This window comes from Macrobrachium nipponense, chromosome 26 (assembly GCF_015104395.2).
Source record: "Macrobrachium nipponense isolate FS-2020 chromosome 26, ASM1510439v2, whole genome shotgun sequence".
Classification (NCBI taxonomy): domain Eukaryota; kingdom Metazoa; phylum Arthropoda; class Malacostraca; order Decapoda; family Palaemonidae; genus Macrobrachium; species Macrobrachium nipponense.
In genome coordinates, this window is record NC_087215.1 from 33,401,606 (window position 1) to 33,416,189 (window position 14,584).

At 39.5% G+C, this 14,584-nt stretch overlaps 1 protein-coding gene and 1 pseudogene across 1 annotated transcript in view; one reads left to right on the forward strand and one right to left on the reverse strand.

Moving 5' to 3' along the window:
• The window catches only part of LOC135199623 (zinc finger protein 84-like), a 108,852-nt gene that overhangs the window by 39,078 nt on the left and 55,190 nt on the right, over nucleotides 1-14,584 (forward strand). The gene's annotated exons all lie outside the window — the stretch shown is intronic.
• LOC135200167 (large ribosomal subunit protein eL22-like) lies at nucleotides 668-13,656 on the reverse strand (annotated as a pseudogene).

The following is a 14,584-nucleotide window of genomic DNA, read 5'->3' on the forward strand; positions in this document are numbered from 1 at the left end:
CCATTTCTAGCAAATTGTGGTTCACATTATCTACTGCCTGCTGGGGGGAGGAGTTATAGAAAAAGGAAGGAAAAAGTGCCCAAGGACCTACAGGCAATGTCCCACAGAGGATGTGAAGGTAGTCTTTGTTGAAGCCACATACAACCTTTAGTATCCTATGAACTGACTAGTACATATTCAAAGTTATAGGACAGTCCCCACATCATGGTCCAACATGCCAGTCATCATTGGAAAACTATGCAGTACAGCCCTTGAGAGTAACAAAAACTTTAAATCCATGAAATTCACCGGTTTTTCTGTTGGCACACTGCTGCACGTACTGGCCACGGTCCTGTTTCCTCATGCGACTTCCGGACCACGTCGAGAGTGAAATTCTATCACCAGAACTACACATCTCACTGAATTATTCATTATCAATCTGATGTGGTTTGGGTTGTACATAGATTTGAGCTGGCCTAGTTGCATCATATAGAGATGTTTGTTCAGGAGAAAAATACAAATGCTGTTCACAGGGAGTTTAAATATACCTTGAAGCCAGTAAAAGCTTGATTTAAAGTTAAGGGGGAAAAAAATTCAATAAAATAAGTGGATTAGTAGGGTAAATAGATACAAAATTTCACTACATCACTTTTTATGGTGTGAAGTCTTCCATTTTTCTCTCGCCAAGAAAAAAATTTTAAATTTACTCATCACCGTCATCATCATCATCCTCGTCATTGTTGATCTGGAAGTATCGAAGCTCATATGTATCTTTCATAGTAGGTGGCCGCAACTACTCTCAACCAATTCTCGGAGGTTGTTCTTTTGAGGTACTTCTTTGTAAGATACTTTAGGTACCTGGAATACACAGCTATATTAGCAGCAAATAACAACTGTGTTCCTATTCCCCACTGTTACTACATTCATCAGAAGGTGAGTGGTTAAAAATGGTCAGCCAGTGGTGCCTCAGGGAGGGAAATGCATCATTTGTAAAGCCTAGTCTCATTAAAATAATTTGAATATTTCCTCAAGTACACAATTTAGTCATCAATACTTCTTAGAAAAAAAAAAATATATCTAATATCTATATTAACCTAAAAACCTGATGCCTTACCTTTTTGAAAACTGGACTTCAGCATTAACCGTGATTTTATTCTTATTTCTGTCAAGACTTAGCTTATTTGACAGATTATTTTTCTTTCCATTAATCTTTACATGACCGAGCAAATAGGTTTCCTGTGAAAGAGTAAACAAATGAACTGTAGGTTGACCCCACAGTTAAGGTTGACCCAACAGTTAATGTTAGAGCATAAAGCCTAACATTTAACTCCGTTACAGATTCCCATGTCATGTGACTGGAATGGCTAACTTTGCTTAGGGAAGGTAGCCCTAACAGTTATTCCACTTATTTCCATTCCTTGAGGTACTGTAACTGGGTACTCAGCTAGGGAAGGTAACCCTAACTGTTTGATCAGCTAGGGAAGATAACCCTAACTGGATTTTGAGAAAACATTAATAAGGCAGAAGATAACCCTAACAGAATTTTGATAAAACATTAAAATGGCACAATTATCAAAAGTACAATATAAGCACAACAAGGCAAAGAGACTGTTAGTGACTAACAAGAATTTAAATTTACTTCACTTATCATTCCTTGGCTTATTGCATTCCAAATATTTCATTACTGAACAGATTATTAATGAAGCATCATGGTACTCACAAAGTCAGCAGCATTCATAATTCCATCCTCCACTGGTTGTCTACAGTCAATGTGAAATTTGAAAGATGCCTTCTTGCGTTTTGTAATTCTGCCGCCAGTCTTGCCCTGAACACCTTTCAAAACTTGGCCTTTTGGGCCCTTACCGCTGGCAGCACCCTTGGCGCCCTTCATGGCAGTCACACGTTTACCTCCTTTGCCAGCAGCTTTGCCCTTGGCTTTACCCGCCACAGCTCCTTTAGCTTTTGCTCCAGCTGTAGTTTTAGGTTTTGGGGCCTTTGGCTTTTCTGCTTTGTCACCTTTCTCTACTGCAGGCCGTTTTGCTGGTTTTTCTCCTCCGGCTGCCTTCTCTGCCGCTGGCCGTTTTGCTGCCTTCTCTCCCGCTGGTTTGGGAGTCTTCTCAGCTGCTGGTGCTTTGGCAGCCTTCTCTGGAGCCTTTTTTCCAGCTGCTGGGGCCTTGGCCTTGTCTGCAGGGGCTTTGCCCTTGTCACCAGCAGGGGCTTTAGCTGCTTTTGCAGCTCCTGCTCCTTTGGAGGCATTGGCAGAAGCAGGAGCTTTCTTGCCTCCCTCAGCACCAGACTTTGCAGTCTTCGTAGTCTTTTTTGCTGGTTTACTCTGCAAAATAAAATTTAACAATTATTCTCTCTCTCTCTCTTCCTAAATTGCTATTATAACATTCCCAGAATCAACTGCCAGTAGTTTTAATATCTGCAATATGTGCCTACAACTCCTAAAACATGACTCCAAATGTAAAATGGCATATAAAAAGTTGTTCGAGCATGCCGAAATCTACCCGAAAAGCCGCTTACCCAACCCAAATACAGTACTTGGCAATCTGCCAATTTTCCCTGTGGAACAAGCTTTTCCTATGTACCCCCGTTGATGAGACATGAAGCTCCTGTAGCTCCAAAGATGGCTGCAGTGAGGCGGTGTACATCATCCTGACCTCATCGCAGTAATTTTAAATATAACCTGTCATGCGTCATGTTGTCCCAGGACGTTCCCTAAGGAAATTTATTAAATATACAGGAACAGTAACTTTGAATTAGTCTACTGTATTCTGATAAAATCTAGTGGATTTGTGCTGGACAGTCCTTCGGGAGGGGTGGGTTTGCAAAGCCGCCAACCCCGAAGGACAGTTCAACACAAATCCACTAGATTTTGTGTTTTCAGAATACACTAGACATTAGTAGTTGATGCGCCCCACCTCAATTATAAAAAGAATATTATGCATTGGATGCAGTAGGATGTTTTCATATATAAAAAATTGTTTATTGCATATCCTAAAAACTCATATTGCATATTCAACAAATTAAAAGTTCCTGCACCCCAAAACCTTTTCAAAGGAACTATTCGGGAGATACTATTGAGACAGGATGTAGTAATAAGTTTTAAATCCTTTTCGGGAGATACTATTGAGAAAGATGTAGTAATAAGTTTTTAAATCCTTTATCACTGATAGTGATGCTCTACAGAGCCTCTGTTCCTCAAGCAATTAAATTTATTTAACATATAAATATGAAATAGCAAATATTATACATAAGGTATTTTAAAACCAAGCCTCTTAAATAAGACAAAAAAAACAGGATGAAAAGATTAGAATGGTAACAAATTAATAACATTTGGCAAATGTTGCATTGGTGACAGATCTTGGCAATTATACAAACGGGCCTGGTGTGTCCTATATAATTTTCTCTGGTTGTGCTTGATTTGGCTGTCTAATTTTTTTTTAGATTATTTGTTCTCCATTAATCTCAAGTATACTTATATAGTGCAACAACTTGGTTGTGGGGTGCACTGGGGCACATCGACTTTCGCACGAGATGTGCCCCAGCTACCGTATAGGTGGCTGCCTGTCTTTGCAGCGGGCTATACCGTAATCCCGCTTTCCTTACCCCAATAATACACCTCCAGCTTTATACAATTTTCTCGTGTTATGCATCGATATTTGCAAATTAGGCATCGATATTTGCTAATTAGGGTGTTCACGGCAATATTTTAATGGGTTTAATGCTTGCTGGAATTTGCTGTATGCAAGACAAACAAACACATTGTAAGACAAATGTAATAAACTTTAAACTAATCAATTTACACTGGAGCCAGAACATGTCTGCGATAGGCAATTTCCATTGGATACAATTAGAAGTTAGAAATCCACATGTAAACTACAGTTGTTTATTTGATTTCGGGAAAAGTACATAGAGGAATTCATTTTTTTTAAAGTATGGGGGGGGGGGGGTGGCCTCAAATGTATATACAGCATCCAAACCTTGCAACACCTGCTGTAGACACATTAATGTACATTTACAGTTGACCCTATACATACAAGTTTTCCCTCTAATCTGCATACAAAACGGGCGCCATGAGGTCTGGCAATGTACGCCACCGCACTGTGGCCTTCTCAAGAACTAGTCTGTTTTAAAACTTGAGCCACTGTGCATAAAAAAGTTTGATCTGTTACTTAATATACAATACAAACTTTGACCCACTACTCTACATGAAATTAGATTTTAAAGGTACTTCTTGTTACCATATCCTCTGGTGCTAGTAACGGGGTGCTGGAATGGCTGCGCCTTATCCACAATTTTAAAGGATTCTTGGCAAAGTATTTCCTGGCAAGCAGAAATGTTTACTGTGCACTAGCCACAGGTGTTACGAGTAGCAATTAAGCACTACATACAAAGGATATGGCTAACCAAGAATATAATTCCCTACATAACTGTCATAAACATCTTGCTTGTTGCCTCAGCACCACTAGCTGCAACCTAAGCATAAGGCAAAACCTAACCTAGAATTTTGTCTTGACCTAAACTAACCAGACCAACCTAACTTAATTGGGCACTGTGCCCTTATGATCCCCCTTAAGTTGAAACTGTAATCAGAAAAGTCATGCACCACCCAACATTTGATTGGCTTGGATGAAAGATCTGTCAGAACACATGATTTGGCACTGGCTATGACCCACTAAACAAACCCAAAACCCGTTATTCATAAATACAGGGACATAGCCTCACACAAATTAAATGTACAACTTTCCTAATTGGAAATTGTTGCTGTCTAACAACCGTGAAGTCATCAGTTCTACTTTTGACGGGGGGGGGGGGGGGGGGGATCGCATGAATCTGTTGCATTGGGTCCTGGTTTTGTTTTTGCCTGTGGGAAAGTAAATTAGAGATGGGATTTTGGGCAGCTTTTGAGTGGAAAGATTTGTCTGATTAGATCCAGAAATGTCCGAAGTGGACATGGAAGATCTCTTTCATGCAATTAAAATTGTCTGCGGAGACTAGATTCAGCACAGGACATTGGTACAGCAGTGAATTACGCATGCATCAATTTCAGACTTCCTGCCGTACATATAACAGTGTGGTCGGGGTATGTCAGTGGTCCCCTTATTGGGGGCTATTGACTTGCTGTAGGTACGGCAGTTTGCTAATCGTGCAGTTGCCATACACCGTTGCTAAGAAAACTATAGGTGACGGCACTAGAAGATCAGCAACAGTAGTAATAATATTCAAACTGAATTGTTTTGCTGAACATGTTCAATTCAAAATGTCAAAATGAAGCACCATACTGTCATCACCAAATTACTAAAATGAAAATATAAAATAATCACTAATACTTGAAACATGCTTAGATTTTGACTATATACACAAAAAATAAAACTTAACTAATTTGTGTACTTCACATCTTCTTTGAACCTCTAAACCGTAATAATCAGTTTCACGGAAAAGCAAGAGGTTTTCAGGTTTCAAGCTGAAAAAAGCAAGACTTCAACGAAAAGGGTAAAATAATACTTCAGAAGCACTACACACTGGATATTAAAAATAATAATCACCTACAAGGAAAGAGACGATGTGAAAAGCTACTTAAAAGTAGTCATTTGTTATACAAGATTGAACGGGGCGGAGGAATTACATGAGCTTGAAGTTTGTACCTCCGTGGTAATGTACTATACTTTCAATTGAGCCCTTTCACTCATTTTTTAACGCAAACAAAAGCAGTTGGAGCTACTACAGACCCGGGGACAATCACTTTTCGCGGGAAAAAAGATATCTGAGAATAACATTTTTGGCCCCTTTTTGTAATTGACCCAGTAAAAATAAAGCCTGAAAAATAATCAAACGGTAAAGGGGGACCCATTGGGAAACCGGGGTTTTTTGGGTTTTGGGGGGGGGGTGGGGGGAAGAGGCGTAGGACTTTCACGGCGCAGTAACTCAATTCCCCAGTTTTGGTGGACTCAGACCTTTGACCCTTAATGCAAAAGTTTGACCCCTTACTCTGCATTCAAGGTTGACGTAGGCTAGGCCTAGCCTAGGACCCCTTTACATTGCAAACTTTAGAACAAACTAGCCCACCTGTAAAACTTCTAGATTAGGCGGCTACCACTAACCGACATAGGTTCCCACCCCTTCCTCTGCATTAAAGGTTGACATAGGCTAGGCTAGCCTAGGACCCCTTACATTGCAGAACTTTTGAAAGACTAGCCTACATGTAAAAACATCTAGCCTAGGCTACCACTAAACAGACATTAAATCAGAAGCTTAGACCCGACAGCAAGGCCGCAGCGGAACGGCACTCTGACGCCTTATCCTCATTTTTATAGATTCCTGGCAGCGAGACATGTTCTGGCAAGAGGTAATGTTGCGCAGCGCACGCTAACCACAGATACAGTAAGGCCACAGCGGAACGGCGCTTTGCGCCTTTCCGCATTATTAAAGATTTCTGGCAGGTGAATTAGCCACAGTACATACATAAAAACACGACTAGCCTAGGCTATATAAATCCCCCCATAACTACCATTCAACACATTCCTCGTTCACCACGGCCTTACTGTTCGAACAACGAGCATCGGTACTGGCTTCGAACTAACCTTAACGTTTACATACAAAATTCAGCATCATGTATGTTCCTACGTACCCACCGTCGGGCCGGTAGATCTGTTTCAAACACGTGCTTCGGTACTGGGTTCGAACTAACCAAAACATACCCACCGCAGGAGTTAGATCTGTTTCGAATACGTGCTTTGGTACTGGCTTCGAAATAACCGAAACACTAGTTTTTAGGCTATCAAAGTCGCTGTTCTGCCAAACTGATACCTTCTTACCGCACTTGCTGTTTGTACAGCTCATGTAAATCGGTTGGCCCATGGCCTTGCTGGTCCCATGTCTCATGAACATCTGCTCGCTGTGTTCCACGTTGTACACAACCCCGGATAGTCCCAAAGCAACCCTTCTCTGTACAACCACTTCATAATTTCGTCGGTGTTTCAGAGGAACTCTTAGAATACTAATATACAAATGCGTATATTTATCGAACTCGTCCACTGTAACAACTTAAGGGAAAATAGGGTAGATCACCATAGCAGGCCAACCAGGCCACCTACATTCAACGCTTGCCACCCTCCGAAAAAAGTACATTATAACGCGTCCGTGACACCCGAGATGGGCATCAGTCGCGACTTCTTGTTGGTGAGAAACGGAGCTAAAGACCTCTACTCTCCTTTCGAAGTAAAGTAGTTTCTCCAAAGTTAGAAATTAAGGCCAAATTTTAAGATTTGAACAGAGGGTACTGAAAATGGCGCCCTCCACGGCAGTGGAAATCTCGCCAAACGCTTTAGAAATTTTACTTACAACTAAAAATGTTTTGAAGATGACGCCATCTCTATGTTTACGGAGTCGCTTGTGTCAACAAACTTCCATTTCCTGTGATAAATCCGCACACCACTTGTACCCACAGACGCTGGAGCACTTTTATCACAACAATCGAAACACGATTTCTCACCAACAACAAGCCAGGAGTAAACAGCTGTTTTTGGTAGAAATGACGAGAAGCGTGCTCTTAGCTAATTTTTAAATAAGTAGTAAAACATCAATATTTTACATATTTTATGATGATTAATTTGAAAAATATTCGTTATTGAAAAAGTAACTCGACTGACTCAAATTTAAGTATAATTATTTTTCTGAATTAGAACGTTCTTTTAAGTTCTGTATTATGACGTCACGACATCTTGACTTTCGTACCTATTGTAAATAATTGCTATACTCAACTGTCATTGCAGAACAGTTTACCAGTTATTCATGCAGATTGTTATCAGCTATACATGTAATTGTTATAATCGTAATGCGCATATATATCTTTATTATTTACTTTTTGGATATATGAAGATGTTTTACTGCTGATTATCGCCGTAGTGTGACGCAATCGTTTTCGGTCCATGGGCCTCTGTCTGTTTTCGCACCATAAGAAATTATGGGGCCGAATTTGCAATGACCAGAAAGTCGTTAAAAGAGGAAAGTTAGCATTGAGGGGCATATGTTTTGACTGAGAAAAATACCAATTTATCAATAAGCTAGCTTGTAAAAAATATCTGGTTATAAAAACTGATTGACAACTAAGCAGCATGTCTACTATGGGTTTCAGAGACAGTGCAAGCACGTTTTTGGGCAATACCTATTTCTGTAACGAACACTCGTAACAGAACGAGATTTTGCTATAGCGCATTACACCCAGTGCCGTAATTTATAAGGGTATCGTGAATCACTAATCGTAAAGAATAACGACACTTTGTGCCTAGCTGACCAAGAGACAAAAACTCCATTATGCAGAAATGGATACGAAACACGTGTATAAAGCCCCCCCCTCTCTCTCTCTCTCTTCTCTCTATCTCTCTCTTTTCTCTTTCTCTCTCTCTCTCTCTCTCTCTCTTCTCTCTGAAATTGGTGATGAAATTTGGCTATGTATTGGAAGTATATATACATAAATATTAAAGCAATTCAATCATTATTGCATTACTATGACAACTAGAATTCATGGAAACAGTTTATAATAATGGAACGGCGTATGTGTGAAGCCTCCACTAATGTGGCAACGATATTTTTGCCATTCTTAGCATGCAAACATTAAAGGTTACATTTATTTCTGGCATACGATTATTAAAGAAATTCAAAATACTAATAAAAGACTGAAATCAATGAAAAGTGCTAGCAAAAACAAAAAAGCAAAAAAAAAAAAAAAAAAAAAAAAAAAACTGTAGTCGTTCCTCTGCAACTTTTCCGTATTCGTTCCTCTATGGTTTTCGGCAGCCAGATGTACGAAAACGTTAGAAACATTTGATTTTATCTACTTTAGAAATATCTGTAATTTTTCGGGGTAATTTGGTTTGCAAAAAGAGATAATATACATGAATTAAATCAAAATTTTGTAAATAAAGTAAATTTAAACTAAATAACGAGTAAAGTAAACGTTTAGGGAATAAAACTTTGCAGTTTCGTAGTCTGTCGTCGTCTGCTGTTCGTAATTGTGTTTATGGCGCGCGCGCTTAGAAACCAGGAACAGCCACGGGTTTTTTTTTTTTTTAAAGGTGCAATGTGGAGTGAACCGAACGACCAAAAATGTGTAATAAATAACAATCAAATAAGCACTGTGGAGTTTCAGTTGTGATGGCAGTAGGATAAAAACCGCCGATTACAAGGTAAGAATGAATTCAGTTCAAACCATAACCCCGGGAATAACAAGTTTCATACTTTCACTAATATAGGCAACAAAATGTTTTATTGTGCTGATACAACTGCAAATCTTGGAAGTAAGATCAATAAACGTTACATACATACGCTAACATTGTTCAAATGAGTGCTGGGAAGGCGGGGTGGGGAAAGATGGTGGCCGTCATATTGGATTTCAAAACTGCCTTGAAAACATATTTTACGAAGAGCTCACATGCTTATTTTAGTTTCGTATGGGGCGGGTTCATATATCACAATATGTTGACGAAACTTCAGTCTTTTAAATGGTATGCTTAGAGTTGCAATTGTATTCATGTTTCACCAATTAAATATAGAGTGAATAAGACCCGTCCACCGTGATGAGGGTTGGCCTGTCGTGATATTATACCCTATACTGCATGCGTTCCTGTCCTGTCGGCGGTGGGGGGGGGGGGCAAACGGAAATGGCAAATTTTGTGACTGAATGTATGAGTTGATTCATATTCATGTGACACATTCTTATTGGTTGGAAGGAAGTTAATCCATGTCCCTTGGGGATGACCATGGGTCAACCTGATTACAGGATTGGCTTTGATTTAAAATTTCCCGCATTGGGGGGCGGGGGCCGACATACAGCACCTGTCCGCGGCCAACTCAAGAACTACGGGAGCTCCGACCGCCATGTCAGGCTTCACATCAAGTGGGTACTTAGAAAAAATTTAAGTTTCACGGAAATATCGGCGTATGGCATTATGGTGTAAAATGGTCGGATATAAGTGACTTTCCTGGTATATTTTGGAATTCTGGACAACTTTTATTCTATGCATTTTGTTATTTGGGGTAATGGTTCTGGAATTGTAGGATCTGTCCCTGTGTCCGCGAACTACCCTATCCTTATTTGACTGAATACTTCGAATAATGAAGGAAAACCCTGCAATTTGTCTTACTGTAGCTATGGCAGAGGCAGTGGCTGGCCCTTCTGGCATTAATTTTGACAGACCATCGATTTCCTACAGATTGTTTGCCATGCAATGTGGGATATGAAAACTTTATCATTATTTGTCTAATGGTGGTAAAGAAGTTGTGATTGAATATGCTCAATTTAATTCTAAAGAAAAAACGCTGGCGCGCGTTGTGGAGCTATATGTCGATCAACTACAACAGGAACGCCGCCTTTAGATGTGATCGCTCTGTAGTGACGAAATAAAGGACATCAGCGTAAGCGATTTAATTTAGTGTTTCCTTGTCTAGAGGAAACGTGGTTGGAAAAATCCCATCTGTTTTGAAGTAAATTTAAATTTCAAGTTATGGTGTGGTCCTAACTTTTGTTATAACTTAGCTGAAGGGGAATTGAAGCTTTCCCAGCATTATTATATCCAACTCCATAATATTCTGGTTAGTGGGCGTATACTTTTAATTTTTTTTTTTGTCCGCCTTCATCATAATTAGTTAATAGTGGTGAAGTGGGGGGGGGGGGTCGCAGCACCCCTCCCAGGTGAGAATGCAGCTAAAGGGGGGGTTAGGTTAGCTGATCTTGTCTTCATTATGCATTTGTTAAGATTATTATTGCTGCAAAGCACTCATCCTTTCTGGCATTTCCCCACCCAAAAACCCCGTTCCCCAACTGGGGCCCAACCCTGGTTGGATGGAAAAGTGTTAAAATAATAATTTCCTCAAGAAAATAAGATCAGATTCTTTGAAAATACACCATAAAATGAAGGATTTTTTTTTTTTTTTTTTTTTGTTTTTTTTTTTTTTTTTTTTTTAGAAATGGTGATGTAGCTTGCTTCTGAAGAATTACCATGAAAAGTCAAACTTCCAGAGGTTGTATATCGGTAGGTCATGAATGATCGAATCGGCCCTGAAGAGCTCGAGAGGAGATTCAAAGAAGACTAAAGTACACAAATTGTGCTCTGCTGTAATCATGGTAATAAGGAAAAACTACCAAAGTTGATCCTCTGATAAACTACCTAATCAATTGTAAGTAATCATCCAAATTCAGGTCTATATTAACAGCATGTTTCCGAATTGGACGCACTACCTTACTAGCCGAGCTCCAAATCTTTGAATCTCTTCGGAACTCTTTTCAGGCCAGATTCAATGTTCATGACCTACGAATATAAGATTTCTAAAACTGACTCTTCATACAGTCTATGCCTTTTTCAGCTTGAAAACCTGAAAAAACATGTTTTCAGCGACTGTGTATCAATACACTTCACTTAGCTGTCACTGATACCAGAGGCAAAAATGAATTTCAGTTCAAACCATGACCCCAGGAATAGTTTCGTACTTTAATAGATACAACAAAATGTTTTGTGCTGATTACAACTGCAATGTGAGCAAGATAAAAGTTTCAACTATACGCTAACATTGTTCAAACGAGTAAACAAGCGCTGGAAAGGCAGGGAAAGATGGTAGATTGTCTGTGGTTACAAACGGTAAGTCACGAGGTTGCCGCCATATTGGATTTCAAAACTGCCTTGCAAAAATTTCACCATGAGCTCACATGCTTATTTGAGCTCATATGGCGCTTTCATATATCACATTGTTGACGAAACAACAATCTTTGAATGGTATGCTTAAAGTAATTTTATTCTTGTTTCACCAATTAAATTATAGTGAACAAAAGCCGAGCCACGCGATGACGCAGAATCAACTGTGGTTGTTTACCCTAATTACAATCAAATGAGCACTGGAGTTTCAGTTGTGATGGCAGTGAGGATAAAAAATTTAAAGGTAAAAATGAATTTCAGTTCAAATCATGACCCCACCCAGGAAGTTTCATACTTTCACTAGAGTAAAAAAACCGCATGGTACAGGGGTGGATCATGTACGATCAATGTGTACAACCCAAGAAAAGTACATTAAAACGCATCCTGACAACCGGAGTAGTCTTTAGCTCCGTTTCTCACAACAACAAGTCGCGTCTGATGCCCATCTCCGATGTCAGGACGCGTTATAATGCACTTTTTTCGGGGTTGTACACATTGATCGTACATGGTCCACCCCTGTACCATGCGGTTTTTTACCCTAATACAGGCAACAATGTTTTACGGAGCAGATTACAACTAATCTTGAGCAAGATCAAGACATTATATACGCTAATATTGCTCAAACGAGTGGTGGAAAGGCTGGGAAAGATGGTGCCTTGGCTGTAGTTACTAACGGAACGTAATGCGGTTGCCCCCATATTGGATTTCAGAACTGTCTAGAAAACATTTTATGAAGAGCTCACATACTTTATTTTAAAATAAGTTCATATGGTGCTTTCATATATCGCATTATGAGTATGGTAGATCTAGGGTACTTAACCGCGGCGGCCTTGACTATGGCAATTGCGGTTTTTCCATGCAGTTTTACCTACTGAACAAGATAAGTAACATTTATTCAAACAACTGTAATCAACCACCCAGGGCCAGTACTAGACAGCAAAATACACTGGACACCCCAATCCCTAGACTTAAAAATTCTTTTTCAGTAGGTAAATCTGCTTAGAAAACCGCAACTGCCAATAGTCAAGACCCGCCGCGGATAAGTACCCTACATCTACCAAATATCAAGTGACTAAGGCTGCGCCACGCGATGACGATAGCTCTCCACTGCGGTGTTCCCCCTTTCTATAGCCTAAGCTTCAGGCTAAGCAGACTGGTCTAATCACCTACACCATGGGAATCCCCTTAGCCTACTCAAGAATTATTGTGAATGCGTCCTTTTCAGAGCTAAAATTTTGGAACCAAGACCCTCAATGGGTTATTTCTAACCGATTCAAAACACGTCTCTGTTAAATGTGATCCCATTGCCAATGAATGAGTTAAGGTGCATAACCTTAGGACATTACTCTAACCAAGGCTAGTTTTTAGTCCGCGGTGGACATCTAGGATATAAAGAAAATTCCAAATTTAAAATAGGGAACGACTTCCCTTCAGAAATCTGTTATAAATAGTCCGATTACTACCCCGTATGTCTTGTAATCCCGTATGTCTTTAAACACAAACCCAGTATTCCAGCCCCTCTTGTAATCGAAAGACTATCGCTAATAATTTAATAGTCGGCGATGTTTTAAGTTTTAAGCTATGGAAATTACAAATACGTAGTGGGTACACATTAATACATAAAATAAGCAGTACCATTTCACTCCCCTTTAGAGGATGATATAGATTCCAACGGATATAAATACGCCAAGGGGTACACACTGCACAACGTTGTTACATCCAACATTACACACGAAGTTCAACATCGCAGGAAAAATATCAAAACTATACAATTCGTGGCATAAATATACGATTCCCTTCATGTTCACAAGTAATTGCCCCAAAAGTACCATTTAAAACCCACACTGGCCTCTAAATCTGTACATATATATAAAAGGACGCGGAGAGCTTACCTGCGTCATGGTTGCAGCAACAGCTCGCAAGAGCGAAAGAAAGATGATCGCACAGAGTTGGGACCGACCAATCGTACCCAGAAAATGGCACCTTACAGGCTAGTAGGTGTGCTTCAATTGAAGTACAGTTTCTCTCTATTGGCGTAGTTTCTTAATTCATTGTTCTTTATGGAAATTTTGCCATATGCAGGTGTCAGATTATTTACACATATCAATAAATATTTCCTTTCAAAGCTGTTACACTTGAAACAAATTAAATTAGAATTGAGTAGATTTATTCAACGCATCAAAGATAATTAGTTTGCAAAGCAAAAACATATACCATTGAGTCCAACGTATCGTACTGTACCAGGGGTGGCGTCATTTCGTCTCCTACCGCCGATCTAAATAATTTGCATTGGCCATGTTCATTTTTCTCATCGTTTTCATAATTGCTTGCCATAATTTACTCATACCTAGCTATTCCAAGTCAAAAAAGCATTTAGTCTTTTTTTATCGAATTCCTTGCATAACATTCTGTTTCACCCGGACACGTTGGAAAGCTGTGTGAGTCAAAGCTGACGAATATTGCTTTCATAAAAACTTTCTTGGGTTGATCTTTCTGTAGCTATTCATTTCTTCTAAGTAGGAACTAATTAAAATTAGTTTCACATCTATGGCTAGACCTGCTATCATAAGCATATTGTAAAGATAATAATTATGAAGGCGACTTTCTCGTTTAAGTCTATTTCAGATTTTTTTTTTACAATAAAAACCTACTGCTGTAATCAGGGGTTGTCCTTTGACAGCTGCAACAATCATACAGGGTGTAACACGATCGAGTGTACAATCGTTCAGTGTTTGGGGGCCTTAACAGGAACTTGCACCGAATGCAGTGCAATAATTGTCTCTCGCTCAGTGGGGGACGTTTAGACTGGTAAATGACACATTGACATTAGATTTCCGCGCTCATCACTTAATCGAGAGCAATAAAGTGAAGTAGCATTGTTCACACTGTTAGGTTATCATATTTTTCATCTT